Genomic DNA, 14,088 nt, shown 5'->3' on the forward strand with positions numbered 1-14,088 from the left:
TACCCGGGCTCTTATACAAAGCAGCGTCTCTGGTAGGAGCCTCAAAGGAGTTTCTTCTTTACAGAACTCAGGAATACTGTGTCTGTGATGATGTTCTCGCACGCCGTGGCGACGACTCAGCAAGAGGAAATAAAAGCTTCTTCTGCTTTTGTTTGTTTCTGTGTTTTGTTGCACGTCATCCTGCACCGGGCTGTTCTGGTGCACATGGTCCCCCCCCCCCCACTCTGCCCCCCCCCCCCTGCCTCTGCATGGCACCATTTTAGACCCGTCTCAGACGTTAGTATTGCAGAGCATCGTGCAAGAGTGTGAGTGTGTTTTTGTGTGTGTTTGTTTTTGTGTGTGTGTGTGTGTTTTTGTGTGTGAGTGTGTGTGTGTGTGGCTTCAGACCGTGTGCGAGAGGATGTGTGTTATGAGATTGTATTTGTTTCACTACTTCTATGAAACTCACTATTTAACTGTTGACTGGTTGCTGCTCAGATGAGTAACAACACTGGGATTAACCCTTTCACTGCCACACGACAGAAGGTTAACCCTTTGCTATCACACAACCGACGGTCGCGTGGCAGTGAAAGGGTTAACCTTCTGTGTATTGTCGCAGTGGAAGGGTTAACCGTTTTGGTAGTGCAGCGGTGAAAGGGTTAAGAGAGATAGTTAGTGATTGTGTGGGCGTGGCTTCTGTTTACAGCGCCGTCACGCTCTGATTGGTGAGGATGACAGGAAGTGGAACCTCAGTGGTTCAGATTTGTGATTCTTTCACAAACTGGTGTTGACCAACTAGTCCTCCCAGAGCAGACGAGGAAGTGTCATCTTGCCCTGAACTACACACACACATACATACACACACACTAACTACACACATACTAACTTAACACGTACACACACATACTAACTTAACACATACATACACACTAACTACGCATACACACACTAACTACACACATACTAACTTAACACATACACACACATACATACACACTAACTACACACATACACACACAGTAGCTAACTAACTACACACACTAACTATACACACACATACTAACTTAACACATACACACTAACTACACACACAGTAGCTAACTAACTACACACACTAACTATACACATACACACACTAACTACAATCATACTAACTTAACACATACACATACACACACACTAACTACACACATACTAACTTAACACGTACACACACATACACACACATACTAACTTAACACATACATACACACTAACTACACGCATACACACACTAACTACACACATACTAACTTAACACTTACACACACATACATACACACTAACTACACACATACACACACAGTAGCTAACTAACTACACACACTAACTATACACACACATACTAACTTAACACATACACACTAACTACACACATACACACACAGTAGCTAACTAACTACACACACTAACTATACACATACACACACTAACTACAATCATACTAACTTAACACATACACATACATACACACTAACTACACACATAAACACGCAGTAGCTAACAAACTACACACACTAACTATACACATACACACACTAACTACAATCATACTAACTTAACACATACACATACATACACACTAACTACACACATAAACACGCAGTAGCTAACAAACTACACACACTAACTACACACATACACACACACTAGCTAACTAACAACATACACACACTAGCTAACTATCTATCTAGGTCGTCCTCGGACGGGCCCTCCATCGGTGCTTCCAGTCATCCCGATCCTCCATGCATCTGGCTAGCTCGCCGGTGCATTCTGTTCCCGCATCTCTCCTGAGTACGTCCACGTAGGTTAATGTGGGACGTCCTCGTGATCGATGCCTGTGTGTTGGTTCCCACAGCACAAGTTTGCTGGTTGGCATCTCATGGTGTCTCTGGCAGTGACCTGCCAGCCTCATTCTCCTGACTGCCACTTTATTGCTCACCTTTAGCACCCCCCCATACAAGTTTGCATTAGTGACATGCTCATCCCTGTTGATGTTGAGCACCACACGCATCATTCTGGTGTAGCACCCATCCAAGGACTTCTGCAGGGTGGGCTTCAAGGTCCAGCATTCACTGCCATACAAAAGGACAGACTCAACTGTTGCATGAAAGAAGTTGAGCTTGATTTGACGGGGGAGGTTGGATTTCCACACACTGGTCATGCCGTTCAGAGCCCTCCACGCAAGTGCCTTCCTCACTTTAAGGTCTTGCACTTTAAGGTCTAACTAACTGCACACACACTACACACATACACTAGCTAACTACACACACTAGCTAACTAACTACACACACTAACTACACTCACATACACTATGGGGGGGTGGAAGTAACGAGTAACGTAACTAATTACTTTGATACAAAATCATTTTGGAGACTTTTCTACTCACCCTACTCCTCTCTGTTAACCTCATGGATTTTCAGCCAAAGCCCAAATTGCAGCAAAACAAGCTCAGATGTTGTACCGTTTATTTATAAAAGAACCTTTCAAAACATAATTACAAAGTTATGTACTGGAATTACAATAAAAAACAGTGCAACACGATCGTCACACAATGAAAGAATGCAGTTGCATCACAACACAGAGGGTAGAAAGAGCGCAGAGAGGAATGAATCAAGACACAGAACAAAACAGGATGAATAAAATGAGGCAATTCATGAAAAAAATTATATTGTTTTGAAGAGTTTGTTTAGAGAAGACAATACTGACTGGATTAGCCGGTGTTCCTAGGGGGAAAGGCATCTCACCAGCTGGGACAGAGTCTCCACAAGGCAGGGCATCTCACCAGCAACCTACAGGCCTCAGTTCACCAGAGATCAGTAATGTAGCTTTAGGCCATCGAGCCTTAAGTGTCATCAAGTATCTGTAAAAGATCACATCAACTCTAACCTGTAGGTGGCCATGCAGACAGACAGACAGGTGGCCATGCAGACAGACAGACAGGTGGCCATGCAGACAGACAGACAGGTGGCCATGCAGACAGACAGACAGGTGGTCATGCAGACAGACAGACAGGTGGTCATGCAGACAGACAGACAGACAGGTGGTCATGCAGACAGACAGACAGACAGGTGTCCATGCAGACAGACAGACAGGTGGTCATGCAGACAGACAGACAGACAGGTGGTCATGCAGACAGACAGACAGACAGGTGTCCATGCAGACAGACAGACAGGTGGCCATGCAGACAGACAGACAGACAGGTGGCCATGCAGACAGACAGACAGGTGGCCATGCAGACAGACAGACAGACAGGTGGCCATGCAGACAGACAGACAGGTGGCCATGCAGACAGACAGACAGGTGGCCATGCAGACAGACAGACAGGTGGCCATGCAGACAGACAGACAGGTGGTCATGCAGACAGACAGACAGGTGGCCATGCAGACAGACAGACAGGTGGCCATGCAGACAGACAGACAGGTGGCCATACAGACAGACAGACAGGTGGCCATGCAGACAGACAGACAGGTGGTCATACAGACAGACAGGTGGCCATGCAGACAGACAGACAGGTGGTCATGCAGACAGACAGACAGGTGGCCATGCAGACAGACAGACAGACAGGTGGCCATGCAGACAGACAGACAGGTGGCCATGCAGACAGACAGACAGGTGGTCATGCAGACAGACAGACAGGTGGTCATGCAGACAGACAGACAGGTGGTCATGCAGACAGACAGACAGGTGGCCATGCAGACAGACAGACAGGTGGCCGTGCAGACAGACAGACAGGTGGCCATGCAGACAGACAGACAGGTGGCCATGCAGACAGACAGACAGACAGGTGGTCATGCAGACAGACAGACAGGTGTCCATGCAGACAGACAGACAGACAGGTGGCCATGCAGACAGACAGACAGGTGGTCATGCAGACAGACAGGTGGCCATGCAGACAGACAGACAGACACGAAGACAGGCTGAAATAGGGGTAATGTGTTGCTTACCATTGACCTCATCCCATTTATATTGTATTGTTACTCTGCGTTGTATATTGTACATATGTATATTGAACATTTCTGTCTCGTTTACACTTGTTTAAGTACTTGACTTTCTATTTTATACTTATTATACTTTTTATAATTATCAATTTTTTTACCTAGCACACTCTCAGGAGCAAAACAGAAAGAAGCATTTCATACAAAAGTATCCTGTATTTCTGTATGACAACGAATAAAGAAACTTGAAACTTGAACTTAGATCCAGTTAAAAGTCTTGCTGCAGGTTCTCAGACGAGCTCTTGACAGACAGGAACAGAGGACAGGATCTGAACGAGCTCAAGGTCCACAAAGGCGGGTAATTAAAGAGTAATTAAAGAGTGCTCTTTAATTGGAGCAAACAAGACTAAACATCCCTCTTGATCCACACACCGGGGTTTAGTGTTTGTCTTGATGACATCATCACAGGGAGACGTCTTAAGGTTCTTGAGACATTAAGATAACCGTCTCTTGTCGTGAATGAGTTGTTATCTGTGCTTTCGGCAGTGTTGGGAAAGTTCACTTCCTACATGAACTAGTTCAGTTCACAGTTCACACATTTTAAAATGAACTAGTTCAGTTCATAGATCATAGTTCATAATTCTAAATTTTTAACTAAAGTTCATGGTTTCAAAAATGAACTAGTTTATGGTTTATCGTTCTTTTTTCAATATGTTGCTGCGAGCTATTATTTGTCAAAATGATTGCCACAACCCATATAGAACCACAGAATACTGGCATTTCCATCACACTGTGATTATTTATCAGTGTTTCCCCTACCATTGCCTTGAAGGGGCGTTGTGTGTAACTAACAAGTCTCTCTCTCCACGTGCAACACACACGTGTGTGTGTGTGCGTGCCCGTCCCAAATCTGGCACACTTTTGAACAAAGTTATACGGTGATAGAGCGCCGAGAATGAACATGTTCACAATTACGTTCATCCATTCTAGCGGAAATACAGTATGTTCAGTTCACGTTCGCCCAAAATATGAAACGAGTTCAGGTACATCACTGGCTTTTGGGAAGGTTTCTGTCAAGTCTGTGATACAGAGGACACCGAGCTCCTCCTGACTGTGTTTATCCTCTCTGCTGATCTGTCATCTCTGAGTATAAACACGTTCGCTGCAACCAGAAACCACAAGTGTAGCCATGGCAACGTTGGCATTTCATCCAGTAACACAACAACCTATCACAGCGTCCGTGACATAGCAACGTTCTAGAGGTGCGTGACGTGGAAAGAAAAACAGTTGAGCGACAGTTTCTTCTGTCGAAGATGCATCGTTTCTGTCGAGCCACCGAGTATAAACCAGCCTTTAGTTCGTTCTGACTTTGGGAGAGAGTTGGTCATCCATAGCAACACTATAATATCACCACATCCTGATGGGGGATCCCCTTTGAATGAATGAATGAATGAAAAACGTTTATTTAAAATGGACACCACAGCTACATTGGACCAGCCACAGTGGACAGACCAGATGTGTTGTTTGTGTGTTTATAGCACAAGTGCTAGTTTACAACACCAGTCCACCAGTCCACGAATCAGAACAAATAGTTATCAGAGCAAGAGTCCATGATCAAAACAACAAGACCAGACTGCTGCGTTGATTTCAGCCATACCTTGAGTCCTCTGCTGAAGACGTTGGCATTGGACTCCAGTTTTAAGCCAGTAGGCAGAGAGTTCCATACGTTTGCCCCGTTAACGGAGAAGGCAGACAGCTCATCTGAGGTTTCTCTCCTCCATGGCGCCTCTGGTGTTTTTTGTCTTCCTATTGCTATATTTTAGGGAGTCGTTCCTCGTCTTTGTTGGGGAAAGCATGGGGGTGTTGTGGATTTTAAAATGTGGATTTTATGGTGTTTCTTGTTCTGGATCTTCTGTAAAGCCCATTCCGCTCCAAACGCAATTCGTTGTGATTTCGGGCCTATATTACAAATACATTTGATTTGATTTGAGTCATGTTCACCAATTCATTGGGAGGTGGGTGTGACACAGTGACACCCTCATGTGTCCCACGTTTGCAGATCAATCTTCCCTTTTGGAACTTCCCGGGTCTCTGAGCAGCGCCGCCGTGACCCAGGTGTGACGCTGCCCGGGCCGACACCCAGCCGCTGATGAGGTCGGCGAGATCCGCTTCATGTGTTCTGACTTCTGTCTAAGGCTGAGACCACTTATCGATTTATCGATAACTGTGTGATTATCGATTTTTTTTTGTATGTGTAAATCATTATAATTTTTTTTAAATACTTTATACTATACTAAAATACTAGGTCTTGTGGCATGTTTTAGTTAAAACATCCCCATTTCGTGTAAATTCAGTTGAATTGCAACTCTGCACCGTGCATTCAATAAGCAGTGCACTCCTCCATCACATCCAGAGACCACGACTGTAACATGAGAAGCATCACTGTGGTCGTTTTGAACGGGGAAATCTGTAACACTAAAGATGGAGGCAACAACAAAGAATTGCTGCAAAATAAACATGAATTAGTTGTTTAAATAATAATAAAAAATAGTATTAGTATTTAGTGTTTTTTTTATTACTAATATCGATATTTATCCCGATTTTGTCCCGATTTATCGATTCTTCCAAATGTCTCAGCCTTACTGCTGTCATGGAGAGGCCTAGGGTTAGGGAGCCCGCTTCACGTGTTCTGACTGCTGTTATGGAGGCCTGCTCACCACATCTGACGAGAGCTGAGTCAGCTGAGCTGCGTTTCTGCCAGAATTACATCATTTTATTTGGTAAGCGATGCGAGTTGTGGTTCAATGTTCACGTTGAATTCAGACCATTCGAGATGAGGAGTCAGGAATTTGTCAGGAATCAAATGTTGAATGTGCTAGGGTTATAATAACATCCTATATTAGAGGTTATAATAACCATCCTGTATTAGAGGTTATAATAACATCCTGTATTAGAGGTTATAATAACCATCCTGTATTAGAGGTTATAATAACCATCCTATATTAGAGGTTATAATAACCATCCTGTATTAGAGGTTATAATAACATCCTGTATTAGAGGTTATAATAACATCCTGTATTAGAGGTTATAATAACCATCCTGTATTAGAGGTTATAATAACCATCATGTATCAGCAAAGAGGCCGCAACAGGGCCTGGTGACAGAGAGGCTTGGAACTGGAAGGTTAGAGTTAAGGTGAGGCGTGAGGTCCAATGAGGTTAAGGTGAGGTTATGGTGGAGTTGAGGTTATGGTTATGATGAGGTTATGGTTATGGTGGGGTTGGGTTGAAGTTATGGTTATGGTGGGGCTGAAGTTATGGTTATGGGGTTGAGGTTATGGTTATGGTGGGGTTGGGTTGAAGTTATGGTTATGGTGGGGTTGAAGTTATGGTTATGATGAGGTTATGGTTATGGTTGGGTTGAAGTTATGGTTATGGTAGGGTTGAAGTTATGGTTATGATGAGGTTATGGTTCATACTGGTTGAAGTTATGGTTATGATGAGGTTATGGTTCATACTGGTTGAAGTTATGGTTATGGTGGGGTTGAGGTTATGGTTATGGTGGGGCTGAAGTTATGGTGGGGTTGAAGTTATGGTTATGATGAGGTTGAGGTTATGGTTATGGTGGGGTTGAGGTTATGGTTATGATGAGGTTATGGTTATGGTGGGGTTGAGGTTATGGTTATGATGGGGTTATGGTGATGGTGGGGTTGAGGTTATGGTTATGATGAGGTTATGGTTATGGTGGGGTTGAGGTTATGGTTATGGTGGGGTTGGATTTATACATGAGATCCCATGTTTTTAGCGAGTCCCCTTCCATGACAGTCAACGCGCCTGAACCTGAACTCTACAGGCATTGCACACAACTGACCTCTGCACTTTGACCTCTTCCTCTGGTGAAATACCTACATGTATGTGTTTCTCAGAGGGGTATTTCTCAACTCGGGAGTCGTTGAGCCCTGATTTTCAACGCCAGGAAATAAACCCCTAATTAACCCCTAATTACTGTGGACTATGGTAATAGGAAATGCTCTCAAATCCAAACAATTGAGTGTGAGCATTCCATCCTTAACAAATAAACAGCCATTTACAGTTGAAAGCCAGTCTGCACCCCAGCCGCGGTCATTAAGGGCTAGAACAGAAGCGCGTCCAAACAAGCAGTCTCTTCACACCATTTCTGCAAAGCAAACTACAAAAGGTAATCGTCTACAAAGGATAATCATTCACACTCAACCAAAATGCCGGCGCCTCCCCGTTCTCCGAACCGGGCCTATAGGTATTCATGACGACATTAGCACCTCTATACAGGGGAGTGGGCTGGGCCCCGGCCTTCACATACCACCACTCCCTGTGGGTCTGTGGGCGCTGCTGCGGTTTGAGAAAGAGGTAGATGAATTCTTTATTTCCTTCGTGTGAATGTGTTTGAATGAGTTGTGTCCTCGTGGTCGACGAGGATCAGGAATCGTGTCGCTCAGGATTCATATGAAACGTGTACTATTGACGTGTTTTTTTTAGATTCATATGAAACGTGTACTATTGACGTGTTTTTTTTAGATGTGAATGAGCATTAGACATTTTTCATTTCATTTATGTACTTAAGATTTGATGGCAACTGGCAGGAGATACATTCCAGTCAAACAGAGATTAGATTAGATTAGAGTCAAATTTATTGTCATGATACAAGTACAGTACAATGAAAATGAGTTTGGCGTCCAACCAGAGTGCAAATGTAACAGTAAAGTGCAACAGCAATATACAATGTACAGGTGATTAAACTGGGTATAAAATATATAAATTAGTACTACTGAGTAATAGTGCTAATCAGATGTAATTTAGAAGATAATGTAGTGGTTAAGACACTTGCCCATGTACCACATGTATCCCTGCTAGCCTGGGATCGAATCCTGCCTTCTCTCCTGTGTCTCCTCTACTCTGTCTCCCTCTCAGCCTTCCTACTGTCTCAATAAAGAACTTTCCCTCCTGTGTCTCCTACTCTGTCTCCCTCTCAGCCTTCCTACTGTCTCAATAAAGAACCTTCTCTCCTGTGTCTCCTCTACTCTGTCTCTCTCTCAGCCTTCCTACTGTCTCAATAAAGAACTTTCCCTCCTGTGTCTCCTCTACTATGTCTCCCTCTCAGCCTTCCTACTGTCTCAATAAAGAACCTTCTCTCCTGTGTCTCCTCTACCCTGTCTCCCTCTCAGCCTTCCTACTGTCTCAATAAAGAACCTTCCCTCCTGTGTCTCCTACTCTGTCTCCCTCAGCCTTCATACTGTCTCAATAAAGAACCTTCTCTCCTGTGTCTCCTCTACTCTGTCTCCCTCTCAGCCTTCCTACTGTCTCAATAAAGAACCTTCTCTCCTGTGTCTCCTCTACTCGGTCTCCCTCTCAGCCTTCCTACTGTCTCAATAAAGAACTTTCTCTCCTGTGTCTCCTCTACTCTGTCTCTCTCTCAGCCTTCCTACTGTCTCAATAAAGAACCTTCTCTCCTGTGTCTCCTCTACTCTGTCTCCCTCGCAGCCTTCCTACTGTCTCAATAAAGAACCTTCTATCTTGTGTCTCCTCTACTATGTCTCCCTCTCAGCCTTCCTACTGTCTCAATAAAGAACCTTCTATCTTGTGTCTCTACTCTGTCTCCCTCTCAGCCTTCCTACTGTCTCAATAAAGAACCTTCTCTCCTGTGTCGTCTCTACTCTGTCTCCCTCAGCCTTCCTACTGTCTCAATAAAGAACCTTCTATCTTGTGTCTCCTCTACTCTGTCTCCCTCTCAGCCTTCCTACTGTCTCAATAAAGAACCTTCTCTCCTGTGTCGTCTCTACTCTGTCTCCCTCAGCCTTCCTACTGTCTCAATAAAGAACCTTCTATCTTGTGTCTCCTCTACTCTGTCTCCCTCTCAGCCTTCCTACTGTCTCAATACAGAACCTTCTATCTTGTGTCCCCTCTACTCTGTCTCCCTCTCAGCCTTCCTACTGTCTCAATAAAGAACCTTCTCTCCTGTGTCTCCCTCTCAGCCTTCCTACTGTCTCAATAAAGTAGGAATAAATAAATAAATAAATGTGAAGAATAACGCTAACAAGTTATGTTCAGTTGAAAGGACACATTATTTTTCTGTTACTAATTCGTCCTTTAATACAAATTTCAAGGTGTACTTATTATTAAAATAAAATTATTATTACAGCTATGTTTCTAACCCCTGATGCAGCTTGAAGCCCCGCAATTCTATCTCCTGGTGTTTTGACTATTATGAAAGAATCTGTTATCATCCTGTGATTGACAGCATTTAAATGGAACATTTAGGACCCCGTAGCCCTAGTGACCAATGAGGTTGTCTGATCGGTAGAGTCCCGCCCATGCTGTTCCCACATCTCTAGCTAGTTAGCCTTAGCTAAAACTCTGAACGTGCCCTTTAACATCTCGTCACCAATTCCAGATGATGAAAAGGAGGCCAGCGAATCCTCTCTCTCTCTCTCTCTCTCTCTCTCTCTCTCTCTCTCTCTCTCTCTCTCTCTCTCTCTCTCTCTCTCTCTCTCTCTCTCTCTCTCTCTCTGTCTCTCTGTCTCTCTCTCTCTCTCTCTCTCTGTCTCTCTCTCTCTCGGCCTCTCTCTTTTGCAAGAAGCGTCTCTCTCTCTTTCTGTATCTCTCTCTCTCTGTATTTCTCTCTCTCTCTCTGGTCTTTTCATTAGCAAACCCCCCCCCTCTATTTATCTGTCCAGCTCCCCTGAACAAATGCTGTGTGAGCCTCTGTCTCTCTGTGTCTGTCTCTTTCTCTCTCTCTCTCTCTCTCTCTCTCTCTCTCTCTCTCTCTCTCTCTCTCTCTCTCTCTCTCTCTCTCTTTCTCTCTCTCTCTCTCTCTCTCTCTCTCTCTCTCTCTCTCTCTCTCTCTCTCTCTCTCTCTCTCTCTCTCTCTCTCTCTCTCTGTCTCTCTGTCTCTCTCTGCCTCTCTCTCTCTGTCTCTCTCTCTCTCGGTCTCTCTCTTTGCAAGAAGCGTCTCTCTCTCTCTGTTTCTCTCTCTCGGTCTCTCTCTCTCGTTCTCTCTCTCTCTGTCTCTGTGTCTCTCTCTCTCTCTGTGCGCATGCGTGTGTTTGAGCGAGCGGAGTGAGATTTTCTAAACTTTTTCTAATTGTTTTGTGTTTAATGTTATGAATTCGAGTGTTGCTTATTTATTGTTAGGTTGCTGTGTGTTGTGTTAAACGGAGTTAGAGTTTTGTTTTAAGTCCGTTTGTCTCTGTCTCTGCGTCTTGGCTGGTCGGTAGTATAGGTGTATCGGCGCGCAGCATGGCTGAAGTCCGTAACCTGGGCGTCACCCTTGACTCCACACTTTCATTTCACTCCCACATCAAATCCGTCACCAAGTCTGCCTTCTCCCGTCTCCGACCCTCACTCTCAGACTCTGTGGCTGAGACCCTGATCCACTCATTCATCACCTCCCGGTTGGACTACTGTTACGGAGTCCTGTTCGGGGTACCCAGCAAAGCCCTGGACAGGCTCCAGTAAGTTCAGAACTCAGCTGCCAGGGTTCTCACTCACACCAAGCCCTGGCAGCACATCACCCCCACCCTCATCCACCTCCACTGGCTCCCAGTCAAGTTCCGCATCACCTTCAAACTCCTGCTCCTCACCTACAAGTCCCTCCATGCCCTCGCCCCCCGGTACCTGTCTGATCTCCTCCACCAGCACACTCCATCCCGGAACCTACGATCCTCTGATCTAGGTCTCCTCTCCATCCCTCGCACCAGGTTACGGACTTTTGGGACAGAGCCTTCAGCGTGGCGTCCCCTACCCTCTGGAACTCTCTCCCCCCCGAAATCCGCAACGCCCCAACCCTGGACACCTTCAAAATCTGCTCTAAAAACACACTTCTTCACCAAGGCTTTCCCCATCAGTTAGTTTAGATTAGATTAGGTCCATTATCCATTATCCTTACCTTCCCTCATCCCCTTTTCCCCCCCTATTTCCCTAGCCCTATTTTTTGTCCTGATTGTGAAGCGACCTTGGGTTCTATGAAAGGCGCTATATAAATTTGATCTATTATTATTATTATTATTATTATTATTATTATTATTATTATTATTATTATTATTATTATTATTATTATTATTATTATTTTCCTTCATCCCTTCCTCCTCCTTCCTCCTTTCCTAATGTAAATGAATGCGAGTGATCAACCAAAGATGGCGACAGGCGTCCATAGCAACGCATAGCAACCGTCTAACTTTCCACCCTGCAGCCTATGTCTCTGTCTCCCTTCACCCCCCCCCTCTCTCTCTCTCTCTCTCTCTCTCTCTCTCTCTCCTCTCTCGCTTTCCTTTTCTCTCTCTCTTTCATTTTATCTCTCTCTCTTCCCTTTTCCTCCCTGTCTCCCCCTCTCTCTCTTTCCTTCTCTCTCTCTGTTTCTCTCTCTCTCTTTCCTTTTATTTCTCTCTCTTTCCTTTTCTCTCTCTCTGTGACTCTCCCCCCACTCTCTCTTTCCCTTTCTCTCTCTATCTCTCACTCTTTCCTTTTCTCTCTGTTTCTCTCTTTTTATTTTTCTCTCTCTCTCTTTCCCCCTTCTCTCAATTTAAATGTAATAAGCTTTATTGGCATGAAGGACATTTCAGTATTGCCAAAGCTTTAGGCAATCAATAAATAACGAATCACTATAATAAACACAATATAGAAAGAAAGATGATGATCAGTAGCCTGGATAGATAGTAGTGACAATAATAGATTCACAATTTAAAGGAACACACTAACATTATGGGGATTGTGCTTTGAAAATAGATACCAATCTCCTCTCTGCGCTAGGCTAGGCTAGCTGGTCCCTATCCGCTTCCATTCATTGTGCTAAGCTAGGCTAGCTTGCAGCCAGATAGCTTGCTACTGAACGCACAGAGAGGAGATTGGTATATATCTTCTCATCTGACTCTGGATGAGACGGTAAGCACATTTCCTACAATGTTGGCGTGTTCCTTTAACACGGGTTCTCAAACTTTTTTATACCAAGACCCCATTTTATTTAGGATTTTTTTGCAACCCCACACTTAATGTATCGCGTCATTTCAACATGGAATTAAGGAATATCAAAATAAAAGCACACGTTGTTGAACTTTATCATGCATATTTATTAGAAAATGTTATTACAGCACTATGTTATCAATACACATTTTATAAAATGAGGCATATATTTTTTACTTGCCGCACTGTCACCTACCCACGACCCCACGTTGGTCGTGACCTGTAGTTTGAGAACCGCTTAACAAAAGATAATATTAGTTATAGTAGACATATGGAAGGAATAGGTTTCATGTCAATGAATATTGATTAATCGGTAGTACTGCAACGTAACGTACAGTAACACGACAATAGTGACAGTGATATCTTTTTACTCTGTTGTTACTGTATAATTATACTGCGGAATCAACAAGAAATCATGCATCTCTGTCTCAAAGTGTCTCTCTATCGTTAAATAACTAATTGTCTCATTGGGATTAGTTGTGTGCTAGTGCTAGTGGCGATGGGTTATTTATAGTTGATCAAATTATATGGACTAGCGATTGCCAATGGCCTGTGGCACTCTGTGTGTGTGTGTGTGTGTGTGTGTGTGTGTGTGTGTGTGTGTGTGTGTGTGTGTGTGTGTGTGTGTGTGTGTGTGTGTGTGTGTGTGTGTGTGTGTGTGTGTGTGTGTGTGTGTGTGTGTGTGCATATGCGTGTGTGCTGGGAAATGGCAATGTCAGATAATTATTTGTAGACCTCGTTGGGTGGTTATCAGTGCCATACACACACGCACACACACACATACACACACACGCACACACACACACACGCACACACACACACACACACACACACACAAAGAGCTTGAGTCACAGTGGTTTCTTGGCAATTCACGCTCTGTAGCTCAGAGCAACAGCCTATCCTTTAAGGCCATGGTTACACCATTGAATACAGAAAGGTTTTTGTTGCTGAATGATTACGTTTGCTGTCCAAGTTAAAAAGAAACGCCGTTTTGGCAGGATAACGGGTTGCCCTACTGGCAACGCTGAAAAGGTGTTTCCGTTTTGGATACTCGCCAAAACTCGCCGACAATGCTGCCATGTAATCTGCGTGAGCCGGATACGGAGCCGTTGTTGCTCAACGCCCATGCGCAGTAGAGACCC

At 44.2% G+C, this 14,088-nt stretch overlaps 1 protein-coding gene across 2 annotated transcripts in view; it reads left to right on the forward strand.

Moving 5' to 3' along the window:
• septin12 (septin 12) overlaps window positions 1-14,088 on the forward strand; it is a 156,915-nt gene that overhangs the window by 88,164 nt on the left and 54,663 nt on the right. The window lies entirely within an intron of this gene.

Source organism: Notolepis coatsorum, assembly GCF_963971535.1.
Source record: "Notolepis coatsorum genome assembly, chromosome: 15".
Lineage (NCBI taxonomy): Eukaryota > Metazoa > Chordata > Actinopteri > Aulopiformes > Paralepididae > Notolepis > Notolepis coatsorum.